The 14,351-nt window shown below is 51.7% G+C and overlaps 1 protein-coding gene across 1 annotated transcript in view; it reads right to left on the bottom strand.

Annotated features, from left to right (window-relative positions):
- LOC140422577 (uncharacterized) overlaps positions 1 to 14,351 on the bottom strand; it is a gene marked incomplete at its 5' end in the record, with an annotated part of 42,667 nt that overhangs the window by 26,330 nt on the left and 1,986 nt on the right. The window lies entirely within an intron of this gene.

Raw genomic sequence — 14,351 nt, forward strand, 5'->3', positions numbered from 1 at the left:
CAGAGAGTGAGAGTGAGACAGAGAGTGAGAGAGTGAGACTGAGAGAGCGACAGAGAGTGAGAGAGCGAGACAGAGAGTGAGACAGAGAGTGAGACAGAGAGTGAGAGAGCGAGACAGAGAGTGAGAGAGAGAGACAGAGAGTGAGACAGAGAGCGAGACAGAGAGTGAGAGAGCGAGACAGAGAGTGAGAGAGCGAGACAGAGAGTGAGACAGAGAGCGAGACAGAGAGTGAGAGAGCGAGACAGAGAGTGAGAGAGTGAGACAGAGAGTGAGACAGAGAGTGAGAGAGCGAGACAGAGAGTGAGAGAGTGAGACAGAGAGTGAGACAGAGAGTGAGAGAGCGAGACAGAGAGTGAGACAGAGAGTGAGACAGAGAGTGAGAGAGTGAGACAGAGAGTGAGAGACAGAGAGTGAGACAGAGAGTGAGACAGAGAGTGAGAGAGTGAGACAGAGAGTGAGACAGAGAGCGAGACAGAGAGTGAGAGAGCGAGACAGAGAGTGAGAGAGCGAGACAGAGAGTGAGACAGAGAGTGAGACAGAGAGTGAGAGAGCGAGACAGAGAGTGAGAGAGTGAGACAGAGAGTGAGAGAGCGAGACAGAGAGTGAGAGAGAGAGACAGAGAGTGAGAGAGTGAGACAGAGAGTGAGACAGAGAGTGAGAGAGTGAGACAGAGAGTGAGACAGAGAGCGAGACAGAGAGTGAGAGAGCGAGACAGAGAGTGAGAGAGCGAGACAGAGAGTGAGACAGAGAGCGAGACAGAGAGTGAGAGAGCGAGACAGAGAGTGAGAGAGTGAGACAGAGAGTGAGACAGAGAGTGAGACAGAGAGTGAGAGAGCGAGACAGAGAGTGAGAGAGTGAGACAGAGAGTGAGACAGAGAGTGAGAGAGCGAGACAGAGAGTGAGACAGAGAGTGAGACAGAGAGTGAGAGAGCGAGACAGAGAGTGAGAGAGCGAGACAGAGAGTGAGAGAGTGAGACAGAGAGTGAGACAGAGAGTGAGACAGAGAGTGAGAGAGTGAGACAGAGAGTGAGAGACAGAGAGTGAGACAGAGAGTGAGACAGAGAGTGAGAGAGTGAGACAGAGAGTGAGACAGAGAGCGAGACAGAGAGTGAGAGAGCGAGACAGAGAGTGAGAGAGCGAGACAGAGAGTGAGACAGAGAGTGAGACAGAGAGTGAGAGAGCGAGACAGAGAGTGAGAGAGTGAGACAGAGAGTGAGACAGAGAGTGAGAGAGCGAGACAGAGTGAGAGAGAGAGACAGAGAGTGAGAGAGTGAGACAGAGAGTGAGACAGAGAGTGAGAGAGTGAGACAGAGAGTGAGACAGAGAGCGAGACAGAGAGTGAGAGAGCGAGACAGAGAGTGAGAGAGTGAGACAGAGAGTGAGACAGAGAGTGAGAGAGCGAGACAGAGAGTGAGAGAGCGAGACAGAGAGTGAGACAGAGAGTGAGACAGAGAGTGAGAGAGCGAGACAGAGAGTGAGAGAGCGAGACAGAGAGTGAGAGAGCGAGACAGAGAGTGAGACAGAGAGTGAGACAGAGAGTGAGAGAGCGAGACAGAGAGTGAGAGAGTGAGACAGAGAGTGAGACAGAGAGTGAGAGAGCGAGACAGAGAGTGAGACAGAGAGTGAGACAGAGAGTGAGAGAGTGAGACAGAGAGTGAGAGACAGAGAGTGAGACAGAGAGTGAGACAGAGAGTGAGAGAGTGAGACAGAGAGTGAGAGAGCGACAGAGAGTGAGACAGAGAGTGAGAGACAGAGAGTGAGACAGAGAGTGAGAGATTGAGACAGAGAGTGAGAGACAGAGAGTGAGACAGAGAGTGAGAGAGCGAGACAGAGAGTGAGAGAGCGAGACAGAGAGTGAGAGAGCGAGACAGAGAGCGAGACAGAGAGTGAGAGAGAGAGTGAGACAGAGGGTGAGACAGAGGGTGAGACAGAGAGTGAGACAGAGAGTGAGACAGAGGGTGAGACAGAGAGTGAGACAGAGAGTGAGACAGAGACAGAGTGAGAGAGCGAGACAGAGAGTGAGACAGAGAGTGAGACAGAGAGTGAGAGAGAGACAGAGAGTGAGACAGAGAGTGAGACAGAGAGTGAGACAGAGACCGAGTGAGAGAGCGAGACAGAGAGAGAGACAGAGAGTGAGAGAGAGACAGAGTGAGACAGAGAGTGAGACAGAGAGTGAGACAGAGAGTGAGACAGAGACAGAGTGAGAGAGCGAGACAGAGAGTGAGACAGAGATTGAGAGAGAGACAGAGAGTGAGACAGAGAGTGAGACAGAGAGTGAGACAGAGAGTGAGACAGAGAGTGAGACAGGGACAGAGAGAGAGAGAGCGAGACAGTGAGTGAGAGAGTGAGACAGAGAGTGAGAGAGAGACAGAGAGTGAGACAGAGAGTGAGACAGAGAGTGAGACAGAGAGTGAGAGAGCGACAGAGAGTGAGACAGAGAGTGAGAGAGCGAGACAGAGAGTGAGACAGAGAGTGAGACAGAGAGTGAGACAGAGAGTGAGAGCGAGACAGAGAGTGAGACAGAGAGTGAGAGAGTGAGACAGAGAGTGAGAGAGCGAGACAGAGAGTGAGAGAGTGAGACAGAGAGTGAGAGAGAGAGCGAGACAGAGAGTGAGACAGAGAGTGAGAGAGCGAGAGAGTGAGACAGAGAGTGAGACAGAGAGTGAGACAGAGAGTGAGACAGAGACAGAGTGAGAGAGCGAGACAGAGAGTGAGAGAGCGAGACAGAGAGTGAGACAGAGAGTGAGAGGGCGAGACAGAGAGTGAGACAGAGAGTGAGAGAGTGAGATAGAGAGTGAGAGAGTGAGACAGAGAATGAGACAGAGAGTGAGACAGAGAGTGAGACAGAGAGTGAGAACGAGACAGAGTGAGACAGAGAGTGAGACAGAGAGTGAGAGAGAGAGTGAGAGAGAGAGTGAGAGAGCGAGTGAGATAGTGAGACAGTGAGTGAGACAGAGAGTGAGAGAGTGAGACAGAGAGTGAGACAGAGAGTGAGACAGAGAGTGAGACAGAGAGTGAGACAGAGAGTGAGAGAGCGAGACAGAGAGTGAGAGAGTGAGACAGAGAGTGAGACAGAGAGTGAGAGAGCGAGACAGAGAGTGAGAGAGAGAGACAGAGAGTGAGAGAGTGAGACAGAGAGTGAGACAGAGAGTGAGAGAGCGAGACAGAGAGTGAGAGAGAGAGACAGAGAGTGAGAGAGTGAGACAGAGAGCGAGACAGAGAGTGAGAGAACGAGACAGAGAGTGAGAGAGTGAGACAGAGAGTGAGACAGAGAGTGAGAGAGCGAGACAGAGAGTGAGAGAGACAGAGAGTGAGACAGAGAGCGAGACAGAGAGTGGGAGAGCGAGACAGAGAGTGAGAGAGCGAGACAGAGAGTGAGACAGAGAGTGAGACAGAGAGTGAGAGAGCGAGACAGAGAGTGAGAGAGTGAGACAGAGAGTGAGACAGAGAGTGAGAGAGCGAGACAGAGAGTGAGACAGAGAGTGAGACAGAGAGTGAGACAGAGAGTGAGACAGAGAGTGAGAGAGTGAGACAGAGAGTGAGAGACAGAGAGTGAGACAGAGAGTGAGACAGAGAGTGAGAGAGTGAGACAGAGAGTGAGAGAGCGACAGAGAGTGAGACAGAGAGTGAGAGACAGAGAGTGAGACAGAGAGTGAGACAGAGAGTGAGACAGAGAGTGAGAGAGTGAGACAGAGAGTGAGAGAGTGAGACAGAGAGTGAGAGAGCGAGTGAGAGAGCGACAGAGAGTGAGAGACAGAGAGTGAGACAGAGAGTGAGAGAGTGAGACAGAGAGTGAGAGAGTGAGACAGAGAGTGAGAGAGCGACAGAGAGTGAGACAGAGAGTGAGACAGAGAGTGAGAGATTGAGACAGAGAGTGAGACAGAGAGTGAGAGACAGAGAGTGAGACAGAGAGTGAGAGAGCGAGACAGAGAGTGAGACAGAGAGTGAGACAGAGAGTGAGAGAGCGAGACAGAGAGCGAGACAGAGAGTGAGAGAGAGAGTGAGACAGAGGGTGAGACAGAGAGTGAGACAGAGAGTGAGACAGAGGGTGAGACAGAGGGTGAGACAGAGAGTGTGACAGAGACAGAGTGAGAGAGCGAGACAGAGAGTGAGACAGAGAGTGAGACAGAGAGTGAGAGAGAGACAGAGAGTGAGACAGAGAGTGAGACAGAGAGTGAGACAGAGACCGAGTGAGAGAGCGAGACAGAGAGAGAGACAGAGAGTGAGAGAGAGACAGAGTGAGACAGAGAGTGAGACAGAGAGTGAGACAGAGACAGAGTGAGAGAGCGAGACAGAGAGTGAGACAGAGATTGAGAGAGAGACAGAGAGTGAGACAGAGAGTGAGACAGAGAGTGAGACAGGGACAGAGAGAGAGAGAGCGAGACAGTGAGTGAGAGAGTGAGACAGAGAGTGAGAGAGAGACAGAGAGTGAGACAGAGAGTGAGAGAGCGACAGAGAGTGAGACAGAGAGTGAGAGAGCGAGACAGAGAGTGAGACAGAGAGTGAGACAGAGAGTGAGACAGAGAGTGAGACAGAGAGTGAGACAGAGAGTGAGACAGAGAGTGAGACAGAGAGTGAGAGCGAGACAGAGAGTGAGACAGAGAGTGAGAGAGTGAGACAGAGAGTGAGAGAGCGAGACAGAGAGTGAGAGAGTGAGACAGAGAGTGAGAGAGAGAGCGAGACAGAGAGTGAGTCAGAGAGTGAGAGAGCGAGAGAGTGAGACAGAGAGTGAGACAGAGAGTGAGACAGAGAGTGAGACAGAGACAGAGTGAGAGAGCGAGACAGAGAGTGAGAGAGCGAGACAGAGTGAGACAGAGAGTGAGAGGGCGAGACAGAGAGTGAGACAGAGAGTGAGAGAGTGAGATAGAGAGTGAGAGAGTGAGACAGAGAATGAGACAGAGAGTGAGACAGAGAGTGAGAACGAGACAGAGTGAGACAGAGAGTGAGACAGAGAGTGAGAGAGAGAGAGTGAGAGAGAGAGTGAGAGAGAGAGTGAGAGAGCGAGTGAGATAGTGAGACAGTGAGTGAGACAGAGAGTGAGAGAGTGAGACAGAGAGCGAGACAGAGAGTGAGAGAGTGAGACAGAGTGAGACAGAGAGTGAGAGACAGAGAGTGAGAGAGCGAGACAGAGAGTGAGACAGAGAGTGAGACAGAGAGCGAGACAGAGAGTGAGAGAGAGAGTGAGATAGCGTGACAGAGAGTGAGATAGCGTGACAGAGAGTGAGAGAGCGAGACAGAGTGAGAGAGTGAGACAGAGAGTGAGACAGAGAGTGAGAGAGCGAGACAGTGAGTGAGAACGAGACAGAGTGAGAGAGCGAGACAGAGAGTGAGAGAGCGAGACAGAGAGTGAGAGAGCGAGACAGAGAGTGAGAGAGCGAGACAGAGAGTGAGAACGAGACAGAGAGTGAGACAGAGAGTGAGAGAGTGAGACAGAGAGTGAGAGAGCGACAGAGTGAGAGAGTGAGACAGAGAGTGAGACAGAGAGTGAGAGAGTGAGACAGAGAGTGAGACAGAGAGCGAGACAGAGAGTGAGAGAGCGAGACAGAGAGTGAGAGAGCGAGACAGAGAGTGAGACAGAGAGTGAGAGAGTGAGACAGAGAGTGAGAGAGCGACAGAGTGAGAGAGTGAGACAGAGAGTGAGACAGAGAGTGAGAGAGTGAGACAGAGAGTGAGACAGAGAGCGAGACAGAGAGTGAGAGAGCGAGACAGAGAGTGAGAGAGCGAGACAGAGAGTGAGACAGAGAGTGAGAGAGCGAGACAGAGAGTGAGAGACAGAGAGTGAGAGAGCGAGACAGAGAGTGAGACAGAGAGTGAGACAGAGAGCGAGACAGAGAGTGAGAGAGAGAGTGAGAGAGCAAGACAGAGAGTGAGATAGCGTGACAGAGAGTGAGAGAGCGAGACAGAGTGAGAGAGCGAGACAGTGAGTGAGAACGAGACAGAGTGAGAGAGCGAGACAGAGAGTGAGAGAGCGAGACAGAGAGTGAGAGAGCGAGACAGAGAGTGAGAGAGCGAGACAGAGAGTGAGAACGAGACAGAGAGTGAGACAGAGAGTGAGAGAGTGAGACAGAGAGTGAGAGAGCGAGACAGAGAGTGAGACAGAGAGTGAGACAGAGAGTGAGAGAGTGAGACAGAGAGTGAGACAGAGAGTGAGAGAGTGAGACAGAGAGTGAGACAGAGAGCGAGACAGAGAGTGAGAGAGCGAGACAGAGAGTGAGAGAGCGAGACAGAGAGTGAGACAGAGAGTGAGAGAGTGAGACAGAGAGTGAGAGAGCGACAGAGTGAGAGAGTGAGACAGAGAGTGAGACAGAGAGTGAGAGAGTGAGACAGAGAGTGAGACAGAGAGCGAGACAGAGAGTGAGACAGAGAGCGAGACAGAGAGTGAGGGAGTGAGACAGAGAGTGAGACAGAGAGTGAGAGAGTGAGAGAGCGAGACAGAGAGTGAAACAGAGAGTGAGACAGAGAGTGAGAGAGCGAGACAGAGAGTGAGAGAGTGAGAGAGCGAGACAGAGAGTGAGAGAGCGAGACAGAGAGTGAGACAGAGAGTGAGAGAGCGAGACAGAGAGTGAGACAGAGAGTGAGACAGAGAGTGAGAGAGCGAGACAGAGAGTGAGAGAGTGAGACAGAGAGTGAGACAGAGATTGAGAGAGCGAGACAGAGAGTGAGAGAGAGAGACAGAGAGTGAGAGAGTGAGACAGAGAGTGAGACAGAGAGTGAGAGAGTGAGACAGAGAGTGAGACAGAGAGCGAGACAGAGAGTGAGAGAGCGAGACAGAGAGTGAGAGAGTGAGACAGAGAGTGAGACAGAGAGTGAGACAGAGAGTGAGACAGAGAGTGAGAGAGCGAGAAGAGAGTGAGAGAGAGAGCGAGACAGAGAGTGAGAGAGAGAGTGAGATAGCGTGACAGAGAGTGAGATAGCGTGACAGAGAGTGAGAGAGCGAGACAGAGTGAGAGAGTGAGACAGAGAGTGAGACAGAGAGTGAGAGAGCGAGACAGTGAGTGAGAACGAGACAGAGAGTGAGAGAGAGAGACAGAGAGTGAGAGAGTGAGACAGAGAGTGAGACAGAGAGTGAGAGAGTGAGACAGAGAGTGAGACAGAGAGCGAGACAGAGAGTGAGAGAGCGAGACAGAGAGTGAGAGAGTGAGACAGAGAGTGAGACAGAGAGCGAGACAGAGAGTGAGACAGAGAGTGAGACAGAGAGCGAGACAGAGAGTGAGAGAGAGAGTGAGATAGCGTGACAGAGAGTGAGAGAGCGAGACAGAGTGAGAGAGTGAGACAGAGAGTGAGACAGAGAGTGAGAGAGCGAGACAGTGAGTGAGAACGAGACAGAGTGAGAGAGCGAGACAGAGAGTGAGAGAGCGAGACAGAGAGTGAGAGAGCGAGACAGAGAGTGAGAGAGCGAGACAGAGAGTGAGAACGAGACAGAGAGTGAGACAGAGAGTGAGACAGAGAGTGAGAGAGCGACAGAGTGAGAGAGTGAGACAGAGAGTGAGACAGAGAGTGAGAGAGTGAGACAGAGAGTGAGACAGAGAGCGAGACAGAGAGTGAGAGAGCGAGACAGAGAGTGAGAGAGCGAGACAGAGAGTGAGACAGAGAGTGAGAGAGTGAGACAGAGAGTGAGAGAGCGACAGAGTGAGAGAGTGAGACAGAGAGTGAGACAGCGAGTGAGAGAGCGAGACAGAGAGTGAGTGAGCGAGACAGAGAGTGAGAGAGCGAGACAGAGAGTGAGAGAGCGAGACAGAGAGTGAGACAGAGAGTGAGAGAGCGAGACAGAGAGTGAGAGACAGAGAGTGAGAGAGCGAGACAGAGAGTGAGACAGAGAGTGAGACAGAGAGCGAGACAGAGAGTGAGAGAGAGAGTGAAAGAGCAAGACAGAGAGTGAGATAGCGTGACAGAGAGTGAGAGAGCGAGACAGAGTGAGAGAGCGAGACAGTGAGTGAGAACGAGACAGAGTGAGAGAGCGAGACAGAGAGTGAGAGAGCGAGACAGAGAGTGAGAGAGCGAGACAGAGAGTGAGAGAGCGAGACAGAGAGTGAGAACGAGACAGAGAGTGAGACAGAGAGTGAGAGAGTGAGACAGAGAGTGAGAGAGCGACAGAGTGAGAGAGTGAGACAGAGAGTGAGACAGAGAGTGAGAGAGTGAGACAGAGAGTGAGACAGAGAGCGAGACAGAGAGTGAGAGAGCGAGACAGAGAGTGAGAGAGCGAGACAGAGAGTGAGACAGAGAGTGAGAGAGTGAGACAGAGAGTGAGAGAGCGACAGAGTGAGAGAGTGAGACAGAGAGTGAGACAGAGAGTGAGAGAGTGAGACAGAGAGTGAGACAGAGAGCGAGACAGAGAGTGAGAGAGCGAGACAGAGAGTGAGAGAGCGAGACAGAGAGTGAGACAGAGAGTGAGAGAGCGAGACAGAGAGTGAGACAGAGAGTGAGACAGAGAGTGAGAGAGCGAGACAGAGAGTGAGAGAGTGAGACAGAGAGTGAGACAGAGAGTGAGACAGAGAGTGAGAAAGCGAGACAGAGAGTGAGAGAGAGAGACAGAGAGTGAGAGAGTGAGACAGAGAGTGAGACAGAGAGTGAGAGAGTGAGACAGAGAGTGAGACAGAGAGCGAGACAGAGAGTGAGAGAGCGAGACAGAGAGTGAGAGAGTGAGACAGAGAGTGAGACAGAGAGTGAGACAGAGAGTGAGAGAGCGAGAAGAGAGTGAGAGAGAGAGACAGAGAGTGAGACAGAGAGCGAGACAGAGAGTGAGAGAGCGAGACAGAGAGTGAGAGAGCGAGACAGAGAGTGAGACAGAGAGTGAGAGAGTGAGAGAGCGAGACAGAGAGAGAGACAGAGAGTGAGAGAGCGAGACAGAGAGTGAGAGAGCGAGACAGAGAGTGAGACAGAGAGTGAGAGAGTGAGACAGAGAGTGAGAGAGTGAGACAGAGAGCGAGACAGAGAGTGAGAGAGCGAGACAGAGAGTGAGAGAGCGAGACAGAGAGTGAGACAGAGAGTGAGACAGAGAGTGAGAGAGCGAGACAGAGAGTGAGAGAGTGAGACAGAGAGTGAGACAGAGAGTGAGAGAGCGAGACAGAGAGTGAGACAGAGAGTGAGACAGAGAGTGAGAGAGTGAGACAGAGAGTGAGAGACAGAGAGTGAGACAGAGAGTGAGACAGAGAGTGAGAGAGTGAGACAGAGAGTGAGACAGAGAGCGAGACAGAGAGTGAGAGAGTGAGACAGAGAGTGAGAGAGTGAGACAGAGAGTGAGAGAGCGACAGAGAGTGAGACAGAGAGTGAGAGACAGAGAGTGAGACAGAGAGTGAGACAGAGAGTGAGAGAGTGAGACAGAGAGTGAGAGAGTGAGACAGAGAGTGAGAGAGCGAGTGAGAGAGCGACAGAGAGTGAGAGACAGAGAGTGAGACAGAGAGTGAGAGAGTGAGACAGAGAGTGAGAGAGTGAGACAGAGAGTGAGACAGAGAGTGAGAGAGTGAGACAGAGAGTGAGAGACAGAGAGTGAGACAGAGAGTGAGACAGAGAGTGAGAGAGCGAGACAGAGAGTGAGACAGAGAGAGAGACAGAGAGTGAGAGAGCGAGACAGAGAGTGAGAGACAGAGAGTGAGAGAGCGAGACAGAGAGTGAGACAGAGAGAGACAGAGAGTGAGACAGAGAGTGAGACAGAGAGTGAGAGAGTGAGACAGAGAGTGAGAGACAGAGAGTGAGAGAGCGAGACAGAGAGCGAGACAGAGAGCGAGAGAGAGAGTGAGAGAGCGAGACAGAGAGTGAGAGAGAGAGCGAGACAGAGAGTGAGAGAGCGAGACAGAGAGTGTGACAGAGAGTGAGACAGAGAGTGAGACAGAGAGTGAGACAGAGAGTGAGAGAGCGAGACAGAGAGTGTGACAGAGAGTGAGACAGAGAGTGAGACAGAGAGTGAGAGAGAGACAGAGAGTGAGACAGAGAGTGAGACAGAGAGTGAGACAGAGACAGAGAGTGAGACAGAGAGTGAGACAGAGAGTGAGACAGAGACCGAGTGAGAGAGCGAGACAGAGAGAGAGAGACAGAGAGTGAGAGAGAGACAGAGTGAGACAGAGAGTGAGACAGAGAGTGAGACAGAGAGCGAGAGAGCGAGACAGAGAGTGAGACAGAGAGCGAGACAGAGAGTGAGACAGAGATTGAGAGAGAGACAGAGAGTGAGACAGAGAGTGAGACAGAGAGTGAGACAGAGAGTGAGACAGGGACAGAGAGAGAGAGAGCGAGACAGTGAGTGAGAGAGTGAGACAGAGAGTGAGAGAGAGACAGAGAGTGAGACAGAGAGAGACAGAGAGTGAGAGAGTGAGACAGAGAGTGAGAGAGCGACAAAAAGTGAGACAGAGAGTGAGACAGAGAGTGAGAGAGAGACAGAGAGTGAGACAGAGAGTGAGAGAGCGAGACAGAGAGTGAGACAGAGAGTGAGACAGAGAGTGAGACAGAGAGTGAGAGCGAGACAGAGAGTGAGACAGAGAGTGAGAGAGTGAGACAGAGAGTGAGAGAGCGAGACAGAGAGTGAGAGAGTGAGACAGAGAGTGAGAGAGAGAGCGAGACAGAGAGTGAGACAGAGAGAGACTGAGAGTGAGAGAGTGAGACAGAGAATGAGACAGAGAGTGAGACAGAGAGTGAGAACGAGACAGAGTGAGACAGAGAGTGAGACAGAGAGTGAGAGAGAGAGTGAGAGAGCGAGACAGAGAGTGAGAGAGTGAGACAGAGAGTGAGAGAGAGAGCGAGACAGAGAGTGAGACAGAGAGTGAGAGAGCGAGAGAGTGAGACAGAGAGTGAGACAGAGACAGAGTGAGAGAGCGAGACAGAGAGTGAGAGAGCGAGACAGAGAGTGAGACAGAGAGTGAGAGGGCGAGACAGAGAGTGAGACAGAGAGTGAGAGAGTGAGATAGAGAGTGAGAGAGTGAGACAGAGAATGAGACAGAGAGTGAGACAGAGAGTGAGAACGAGACAGAGTGAGACAGAGAGTGAGACAGAGAGTGAGAGAGAGAGTGAGAGAGCGAGTGAGATAGTGAGACAGTGAGTGAGACAGAGAGTGAGAGAGTGAGACAGAGAGTGAGACAGAGAGTGAGACAGAGAGTGAGAGAGTGAGACAGAGAGTGAGAGAGCGAGACAGAGAGTGAGAGAGTGAGACAGAGAGTGAGAGACAGAGAGTGAGAGAGCGAGACAGAGAGTGAGACAGAGAGCGAGACAGAGAGTGAGAGAGTGAGACAGAGTGAGACAGAGTGAGACAGAGAGTGAGAGACAGAGAGTGAGAGAGCGAGACAGAGAGTGAGACAGACAGTGAGACAGAGAGCGAGACAGAGAGTGAGAGAGAGAGTGAAAGAGCAAGACAGAGAGTGAGATAGCGTGACAGAGAGTGAGAGAGCGAGACAGAGTGAGAGAGTGAGACAGAGAGTGAGACAGAGAGTGAGAGAGCGAGACAGTGAGTGAGAACGAGACAGAGTGAGAGAGCGAGACAGAGAGTGAGAGAGCGAGACAGAGAGTGAGAGAGCGAGACAGAGAGTGAGAGAGCGAGACAGAGAGTGAGAACGAGACAGAGAGTGAGACAGAGAGTGAGAGAGTGAGACAGAGAGTGAGAGAGCGACAGAGTGAGAGAGTGAGACAGAGAGTGAGAGAGCGAGACAGAGAGTGAGAGAGCGAGACAGAGAGTGAGAACGAGACAGAGAGTGAGACAGAGAGTGAGACAGAGAGTGAGAGAGCGACAGAGAGTGAGAGAGTGAGACAGAGAGTGAGAGCGAGACAGAGAGTGAGACAGAGAGTCAGAGAGTGAGAGAGCGTGACAGAGAGTGAGAACGAGAGAGAGACAGAGAGAGAGACAGAGAGTGAGACAGAGAATGAGACAGAGAGTGAGACAGAGAGTGAGAGAGAGACAGAGAGAGAGACAGAGAGTGACACAGAGAGAGAGACAGAGAGAGAGACAGAGAGTGAGACAGAGAGTGAGACAGAGAGACATTTAGTGAGATAGAGAGACAGAGAGTGAGAGAGAGATAGAGGGTGAGACAGAGAGAGAGAGAGTCAGAGAGTGAGAGAGAGAGATAGAGGGTGAGAGGGACAGAGAGTGATACAGAGAGAGAGAGTCAGAGAGTGAGAGAGAGAGATAGAGGGTGAGAGAGGGAGACAGAGAGTGAGAGAGAGAGACAGTGAGATAGAAAGACAGAGAGTGAGAGACAGAGACTAAGAGAGAGAGAGAGACAGAGAGTGAGAGAGAGAGACAGTGAGACAGAGAGTGAGAGAGAGAGACAGAGACTGAGAGAGAGAGACAGAGTGTGAGGGAGACAGAGAGTGAGACAGAGAGACATATAACGAGATAAGAACATAAGAACTAGGAGCAGGAGTAGGCCATCTGGCCCCTCGAGCCTGCTCCACCATTCAATGAGATCATGGCTGATCTTTTGTGGACTCAGCTCCACTTTCCGGCCCGAACACCATAACCCTTAATCCCTTTATTCTTATAGATAGAGGGACAGAGCGAGATGGAGTGAGTGAGATAGCAAGAGGGAGTGAGATTGCGAGAATGAACGTCAGCGAGTGATAAAGCGTGAGACAGTGTTAGATATGAGACAGAGAGGGAAGGAAAGAAAGAGAGTGAGGGGAAGAGAGATACTCCCAGGACAGGTACAGCAAGGGGTTAGATACAGAGTAAAGCTCCCTCTACACTGTCCCCATCAAACACTCCCAGGACAGGTACAGCACGGGTTGAGATACAGAGTAAAGCTCCCTCTACACTGTCCCCATCAAACACTCCCAGGACAGGTATAGCACGGGGTTAGATACAGAGTAAACCTCCCTCTACACTGTCCCCATCAAACACTCCCAGGACAGGTACAGCACGGGGTTAGATACAGAGTAAAGCTCCCTCTACACTATCCCCATCAAACACTCCCAGGACAGGTACAGCACGGGGTTAGATACAGAGTAAAGCTCCCTCTGCACTGTCCCCATCAAACACTCCCAGGACAGGTACAGCACAGGGTTAGATACAGAGTAAAGCTCCCTCTACACTGTCCCCATCAAACACTCCCAGGACAGGGACAGCACGAGGTTAGATACAGAGTAAAGTTCCCTCTACACTATCCCCATCAAATACTCCCAGGACAGGTACAACACAGGGTTAGATACAGAGTAAAGCTCCCTCTAGACTGTCCCCATCAAACACTCCCAGGACAGGTACAGCACGGGGTTAGATACAGAGTAAAGCTCCCTCTACACTGTCCCCATCAAACACTCCCTGGACAGGTACAGCACGGGGTTAGATACAGAGTAAAGCTCCCTCTACACTGTCTCCATCAAACACACCCTGGACAGGTACAGCACGGGGTTAGATACAGAGTGAAGCTCCCTCTACACTGTCCCCATCAAACACTCCCAGGACAGGTACAGCACGGGGTTAGATACAGAGTAAAGCTCCCTCTGCACTGTCCCCATCAAACACTCCCAGGACAGGTACAGCACGGGATTTGATACAGAGTAAAGCTCCCTCTGCACTGTCCCCATCAAACACACCCAGGACAGGTACGGCACGGAGTTAGATACAGAGTAAAGCTCCCTCTACACTGTCCCCATCAAACACTCCCAGGACAGGTACAGCACGGGGTTAGATACAGAGTAAAGCTCCCTCGACACTGTCCCCATCAAACACTCCCAGGACAGGTACAGCACGGGGTTAGATACAGAGTAAAGCTCCCGCTACACTGTCCCCATCAAACACTCCCAGGACAGGTACAGCACGGGGTTAGATACAGAGTAAAGCTCCCTCTACACTGTACCAATCAAACACTCCCAGGACAGGTACAGCACGGGGTTAGATACAGAGTAAAGCTCCCCCTACACTGTCCCCATCAAACACTCCCAGGACAGGTACAGCACGGGGTCAGACACAGTGTAAAGCTCCCTCTACACTGTCCCCATCAAACACTCCCAGGACAGGTACAGCACGGGGTTAGATACAGAGTAAAGCTCCGTCTACACTGTCCCCATCAAACACTCCCAGGACAGGTACAGCACCGGGTTAGATACAGAGTAAAGCTCCCTCTACACTGTCCCCATCAAACACTCCCAGGACAGGTACAGAACGGGGTTAGATACAGAGTAAAGCTCCCTCTACACTGTCCCCATCAAACACTCCCAGGACAGGTACAGCACGGGGTTAGATACAGAGTAAAGCTCCCTCGACACTGTCCCCATCAAACACTCCCAGGACAGGTACAGCACGGGGTTATATACAGAGTAAAGCTCCATCTACACTGTCCCCATCAAACACTCCCAGGACAGGTACAGCATGGGATTTGATACAGAGTAAAGCTCCCTCTGCACTGTCCCCATCAAACACACCCAGGACAGGTACG

The sequence above is a fragment of the Scyliorhinus torazame genome, chromosome 5, assembly GCF_047496885.1.
Source record: "Scyliorhinus torazame isolate Kashiwa2021f chromosome 5, sScyTor2.1, whole genome shotgun sequence".
Classification (NCBI taxonomy): domain Eukaryota; kingdom Metazoa; phylum Chordata; class Chondrichthyes; order Carcharhiniformes; family Scyliorhinidae; genus Scyliorhinus; species Scyliorhinus torazame.